At 38.6% G+C, this 7,640-nt stretch overlaps 1 pseudogene; it reads right to left on the bottom strand.

The window, feature by feature from the left end:
• Positions 1 to 4,780: 4,780 nt before the first annotated feature.
• Positions 4,781 to 5,581, bottom strand: LOC113506072 (annotated as a pseudogene).
• Between the last annotated feature and the right edge of the window lie 2,059 nt (positions 5,582 to 7,640).

The following is a 7,640-nucleotide window of genomic DNA, read 5'->3' as shown; positions in this document are numbered from 1 at the left end:
CCGATGCACTTAAATATGAAAACGCTATAAACACCTTGCGGAATAATGAGCACAAGTTGGAATTAGAAATCAATAATCATGTTAGCTTAAATAGTAAATTCATCTCACACAGTTCTCAGATAATAAGCAGTATAATCTCGAATCAAGAGAAGATGAGTAAAGCACTAAACTTAATTTTAGATAGTAACGCCGGCAGAGATACAGATCTAATTAAATACGCCCATCTGGCACAACATCTATTAATTTTAGGAGATAATATAGAAGATCTTTATGAAGAATTAGAAAATTTGGAGAATAACCTAACATTTATTCGTGCATCGAGCACCCCATACTCTTTATTTAGTTTAGATGAAATCAAGGATATGTTAAGTAAATTAAAGGTACTATATTCTAACCATGAAATCCTTGACGTAGAAACTAAGCACTTTTATGAGATAATTAAATTAGGTTATTATTATTTAGGCAAGAAAATAGTATTAGTTATTAAGGTCCCGATTGTCTTTCCCTCCACATATGATTTTTACAAGTTATCCCTTGTTCCTAATAGAAACCACGAAACCCTTATACCACCCTCACCTTTCGTAGCACTCTCTAGATCAGATTCTAGGTACATAGAGACAGAATGTCCGAAGATTAACTCCATATTCAGAGTCAAGCAGGTTGTATCCAGCATCTGATAGCCCATCAGGAACTTCAGCCGAACTGCAAGATGACACCCGTAGTTCTTACCACCGAAGCCCTGGAAGCCCTGGACGAGAAGCACTACACTTTGAGCTTTCCCATACCAACCAAAGTAAAGATATCTTGCAGTCAGGAGCAATATCGGACCCTACAAGGAAGCTACTTAGCCGTAATCCCGCTAAACTGCAACTTGAGGACCCCAACTCTCACAATCTCTAACGCCAATGACCACATCAAAGGACATGCCGTGAGGATTATCGAGATGCCCCTATACAACGAGTCAAGAAATAATAATCATCCGAAGCTCATCTTAAATTCACCGAGTCTGCAAAGACTTCATACACTGAATAATGAAATAGCGACGCAATTGCCTATACACCTAGATGACGTCACCGATCCAATTATATACCACACCACTATACCCATGTACCTTATACTCGCCAGTACATGTGCATTCTCCGCTATCTTGCTCTACCGCCGGCTACGCACAAGAAAGGTATCCAGAAATACCCCTGAAAACTGCAGCAACAACCCTGAGGTCGTCTATGCAATCCCGGCGCCACGCATTACTAATCCCAGCCAAGTAAAGATCGATCTCATGCAGCTACCAGCGACTATCTCGAACAAGTCCATCGATACTCGCTGTTCTTCGGGGGGAGGTGTTACACATGGCCAACCTTAGTAACACGCCGCATCAGCATCGAACCATATTCATTGCACAACAGCCCAACTTACATGAGGTGCAAGCGTAGCAGAACGCAAGCCACCGATTGACTTCAACCGATGTTTCCTTTATTGGCGGATATATTACAACAACAGAATTCTTTAGATCTTACATCGATCAAGTACTCTAATTTAGTTATAATTAATTGTAATTGAATATTAATAAATTAGTTTTTATTAAATAAATTTGCATTTTTTTGAGTCCTCCGGTTGCACCCATCGTAATTCGTGTTCTAGTCATTGGATACATGAACTGGGTTGCTTTTGTAAGACGACTAAAAAATCACGGTGTATAAAATCTACATTCTTCTTTCACATTTTTGTTAAGGATAGTCCTTTGTCTTAAGATTGTGTGAAAAAAAAGTGGTTTAATAATTTGTAAATATTTTAGACCCTTATTACTTTTTATCGGTTTCTTTTATTTCTTTTCTTTCTTTTATCCCGCTAGCGCCGCCGCGCGCTAGCGGGAGTGAAAGCGGGGAGCGGGGGCAGCGGGGCATCAGCTGGCCGGCGACGACCGTTGGACTGGTCGCGCGCGCCCTGCCAGTCATCGAGCAATCAGCTGTCATAAGCCCGCACGAACGACCGCGCCCGCGCATCCTAAATATTCTTATGTTTGTTCCGTAGACGCGATTTTTCTACTGCCCAAAATCGTACCGACAGTATAAATTAGTTTATACAGTCCACTGAGTTTTTAATACCTTCTTCGTGAACCAGCCACGGCGCACCCCAACACTAACGCAAAATGGAACATCTGCTAATTCCTCGGGAGAAATGACCAGGATGTTGTGTTAAAATCTTGTTTCTTATCAACCAGTGATTTATAGGAGCAGTCACTATTGTCCTCATAATCAGAATCGTCTGTATCACTGCTTTCTTTATCACTAAGAACTTCTTTTCCAAAAGTTTTATCAATAAATGGAACTTCAATTTCATCATGTTCTATATTTTGTGGAACAGATTGTTTACTGACATTGGCGATCATGTTTAAAGGTTCTGTTACAGGCTTGAAAACTGATTCTAGCGCTTCTTTATTATTTATTTCAATATCCTTTTTCTTTTTCAACTTCAACTTTTTTCTTCACGGCTTCTGTGGCTTCAACGATTTGTCTTTTCAAAGATTTTTCCATATTGATGAATTAGATCGTGCTTGATTAAGTATTCCAGGTAGAATAATTAGAAAAGCTAGGGTAAAAGATTACTATGACAAAAAAAACTAACTGTCAAAAACTACAAAAGTGTCAAATTTATTTCTATAACAGCCTTTATTTTTCGAGCAATCTTTATTAATCACAACAAAATTAAAAGGATCGTTCCATATTTTTGAACACATTTGACGAAATTCAACCCATGAAATATCAGTGTTGACATGTTCTTCGTATATGTGCTTTAAATTAATTTAATCTTGTGTAACCTCCACCCGCTTATTCCCACCTAGGTAGGTGATTAAAAAGTTTATATTACAATAAATAAAAAAACACAGCCGGAGGCACACGAAGATTTGTGGGTCCTGGATTACAAATATGTCTGTAGTCACCTCTGCAGGGATAGGTAGCCCCCTGTAGTTGTGGCGAGATTCCGCCGCTGGCCGGAGATGAAAGTAGGCTGAGGTTCAGTGCGGAGCTGTGCGGTGACTTCACCGGTGATGGAGATGGCGCGGACGTGCGACTGGTGTTGCCGGAAGCGGGCTCCTCAGGTGACCTCGGTTCGTAGGTAGGCCCGAACGCGAGGATGCTGCTGGCTCCTTAAAGCCGGATGGAAAAACCTAGAAATCACCGTTTAAGCTAATCAGAACTCGGCCTAATAAGTTCCGTGCTGGAGTACCACCGTCGACACCGTCGACAGCGATACCTAATTAAATGTAGTAGTATTGACGTGGCGGTACTAACCAGAACGGAGTTTACACATAAAGCAGTTTAGCAGGAAAACATATAAACATAAAATTACGGTTATGGCCGTTAAAATATTTAAAATTTGAATAAAAAACTATTATTTTACTTGTAGGTAGAATGAAGCAATAATTTTATTTGAAACTAGCTGTTGCCCACGACTTCGTCCGCTTGGTTAGAAGATATAAGTTATGATTTATATCTGCCCTGTTTTTTCCACGTTTTCCACTGTATCTTCGCTCCTATTAGTCGCAGCGTGATGGTATATAGCCTATAACCTTCCTCGATGAATGGACTATTTAACACAAAAATATTTTTTCAATTTGGACCAGTAGTTCCTGAGATTAGCGCGTTCAAACAAACAAACAAACAAACTCTTCAGCTTTATATATTAGTAAGTATAGAGTATAGATATAGATTACTGAGGCTTTACTTAAATAGTGTTTGCTCATTAGCTTGGTGAATTAAGCAACATAAAGCGAGTAACATAGCACAGTAACAAACGAGTGGCAACGCAAGACAAAGGTACAGTGGCACACAGAACATAATAAGCTGCAAATAAAAAAAAAAAACATATAGCAAACAATTACATGATCAAGATGGGTGAATTATGTGCTATTCAAAACTTACTCTAATTCGGGATATTCACAAAAATATATTAATACAAGTACTAAACTTTAACGCTATCAACTTATTTCCTTTTTTTGATAAATTTAAATTTAACAGCCGTGTCTGCTAAGACTCTTGACAGGACGGAAAGTGGTCAGAGGTGACACGCTCGCATCAGCCTAGGAGCGACTGGCCAAATGTCCCCCCCGCAGCACCGCGCTCGCGCCGTCGCATCTACCTCAAAGAAAGAACAATGCATTCATTTTGATGTTTTATTTTATTTTTATAAATTAAGTTTTGTTCACTTGTAATAGATTTTTTGTTTTAATATTATTATTATTATTATATGTATTAGTTAGAATTTAAGTCTGTTAATATACCGCTACTAAAGCATTGGCCTAGCCTTTTCCCAACTATGTTGGGGTCGGCTACCAGTCCAACCGGTTTCAGCAAGTACCAGTGTTTTACAAGGAGCGACTGCCTATCTGACCTCCTTAACCCAGTTACCTGGGCAACACGATACCCCTTGGTTAGACTGGCTGTCAGACTTTTTTTTCAAGCTTCTGACTACCTGTAACGACTGTCAAAGATGTAGGAATAACAGCCGGGACCCACAATTTAACGTGCCTTCCGAAACACGGAATATACCGCTACTAAATATAATATAAATAATGATGTATGTAGGTAGTTGAAATGAAATGAAACTACTTTTACGGATTTTATCGCGGTTTAATTTTAGATTTTAGTTCCCGACGTTTCGAAATCTTTGCAGGTATCATGGTCACGGGCAGACTGAGATGGCGTTCGTCTTGACAGGAGATGTTGCTCGTTCTACCTTCATATTTTAATTAATTATTTGTGGTCCGACCTACGCAGTATGAGCTCACTGTGTCTTGATGTCTTGCAGCGCTGCTCTTGGGTTTGGCCTTGAGTTTATTTATTATTGGATCTCAAGTAGGTGATATCTTCCAGCCATCTTCTCTATTGAAATTAGGGTGTTTTTTAATCTCAATAGCCTCGCGAAACATCCTAGGTAGGAATTTGGATTCTTTAGCGAGGATCTGTAGTTGGTCAAATCTAATATAATGGCTGGAACCTTCAGCATGTTCGGCGACTGCAGACTTCGTTGAGCGGCGGTGTTTCACGTCAGCTATGTGTTCTTTAACGCGGGTCCCTATGCTTCGTTTGGTTTGACCGATGTAAGAAAGGCCGCAGTCACAATCTAGTTTGTATACTCCTGCATCTTGTAGAGGTATGTGACACTTGACGGATGGTAAGGACTGGCTAATCTTCTTGGGCGGCTTGAAGTATGTTTTAATTGAAGCTCGCTTCAGGATGTAACCAATCTTGTCAGTGACTCCTCTGACGTATGGTAGTACAGCAGGCAAACGATGAACAGTGGCTGGCTTCACTCGGTTTCTGTGACGGGGCCGTGGAACTTGGAGTTTGTTGTCTCGCAGTACTTGCTTGACGTGTTGAAGCTCAGCGGCAAGGTGTCTGTCATCACAGAGTCCGTGTGCTCTCTGAAACAAAGATTTTCCCACGGTAGCTAACTGTTTAGGGTGGTGGTGAGATTCACCGTTTAAGTACCTATCTGTAATATACCGGAGTCCTCCGGAGCGGTCGGGTCGGGACTCGCGATCCCGCCGCGTCTGCTCATGATTAAGGACTCCGGTTGGGTCCGAAACTAGTCGGGCTACCCCGATAAATACGCGTGAGTAAACCGTTACATCATTTAATAATGAATCAGTCTCACGATAGTTATTATAAAAATGATTATTCATGTAACGTTCCGTTACACTTGTTTGAAAAGTATGATCAAGTTCGCATTATCCCTTATTAATTGTGTAGGAATTTTACTATACGTTCGATTCAAATAAAAACAATCGATATATTTATGTCTTCCCATTGCAAAGTAATCACGCATGTTGTTTTCATTTTCACAAGCAACGTCATCAAACATAATCACAGTCGTCATGTTCCTGATATTTCTGAAACGAAACATCTGGCACTCGTTGCAATACTTTTTCTAAAAATATGTACTTAGGTTGGTACAGGGTTTTTGAATAAATATATACATTTCGAAATCTTAAACCATTTTTGTGTATAAGAAGACTAATAACTAAATTAGGTTTTGCCACAATTTGACGGTCCACAAATTATACAGCGTACTGAATTAGGCAACAACAATTCACTATGACGGAAATCAGTTTTACAGAATTCATCATGTATTATTACATTCAACGATTGTGGTTGTTTTACAAATTTCATGATTATTGTGTGAAACAGTTGGATTAACAATGACTAATACTTTTTTTATATGAATATTTATAAACCGCACCACTGTTGACTGGTATTGATCGAGTCGAACGTTGACGATTGGGCATTCTGGACCACCGCGATGGCAAACTTGTTTCGCCGAGCGAAAAGTGGTCCAGAATGCCCAATCGTATACTGCTCTTGACAACCGAGAGCGCGCGCACTTCCGCTTTCGGTGTTGAGACACAACTAAGATGCACTAATATTGTCCTTCACCTAGTCCAAGTAAAAGGGGCGTAAAAGGGGCGTCGTGTGCGCCGCGAAGGCATAAGAATAGCGTTAGGCAATCTGATTGGGCGACAGTCCACGTGGACTGTGCTGGATTGGTTTATTTGGTTTGCAATATTTTGTCTCGTAAAAAATGGAGATGGAATGATCTGCTCGACTCGTGCAGTGCGTAGGTATACTCTACAGTTTGGAATGTAAAAATTTTTATCAGGATGTTTCAGATTTCTTTTGTATTATAATTTTTTCTTCGTACCTATTATCTTAGATGATGGTAAAAATATAATTGAAGATTGGATTAACTGATTAACAGAGTAGTATTCCCATTCGCTACTGTGTGGTATCGCGAATTTTTTCAAAAAAAAAAGTTTTTTAGTCTATGGCAACTCGCAACTAAACGTCACTGATTTAGAGCTAGCCATGATTTTGTGGGTCCCATTATGCCAGGGTTCAGCTATTGATGCTGGGGTTGGGGTGGGTGATTATATTCCAGATCAACCTTCATAAAATTACAATTGGATGTCACTTAGGTAAGTTAAGCCAATCTTCAATTTTATTTCATGTTGATCTGAAATATAATTGATTAACAAAGTAGTTGTTCAGAGATTGAGGCATAATGGGTACATCTTATAAGCCTGGATATGATGAATAACGGTTAAGGCTTTATAATTATTAAGATATCTATTTATAGTGGCATATTATCCTAATATTAGTATCTATATTTGTTTTTATCCATATATTCTGTCATACACATTGATTATTGATCAACTATTAATTTTCATTTTTTATAAAATTAGTCTGTAGTAATTAACATTTTTTTTCTAAATGCCAAATTTGTAAGCCAAAAGGGCAGAACATGTTGATGCATTTATTGTCCTTATATTTTCACCACATCAAAAAATGTTTAACACATGTTTTAGGCAAATAAATACTTCTTTATCTTTGTTCTAGTACTGAGATTAATGTAATATGAGTTTTTAAGTGGAATAATGAACAAATTTTATGTTATGTTACACATGTTTATGCAAATAAATATATCTTTATCTTTATCAATTGTTCTACATATTGTGGAGACTGTGTCCACCAATTTCATGATTGACTATTAATTACCAATTTGTGCTCTTTTTGACATCAATGTAACTATGACTTTTTTTAAGTCATACAAATTTCCTGCACCTTGTGCAATTTGATACT

This window comes from Trichoplusia ni, chromosome 28 (assembly GCF_003590095.1).
Source record: "Trichoplusia ni isolate ovarian cell line Hi5 chromosome 28, tn1, whole genome shotgun sequence".
NCBI lineage: Eukaryota > Metazoa > Arthropoda > Insecta > Lepidoptera > Noctuidae > Trichoplusia > Trichoplusia ni.
Note: the sequence above shows the minus strand (reverse complement) of the source record. Positions and strands in the feature narration are given on the sequence as shown.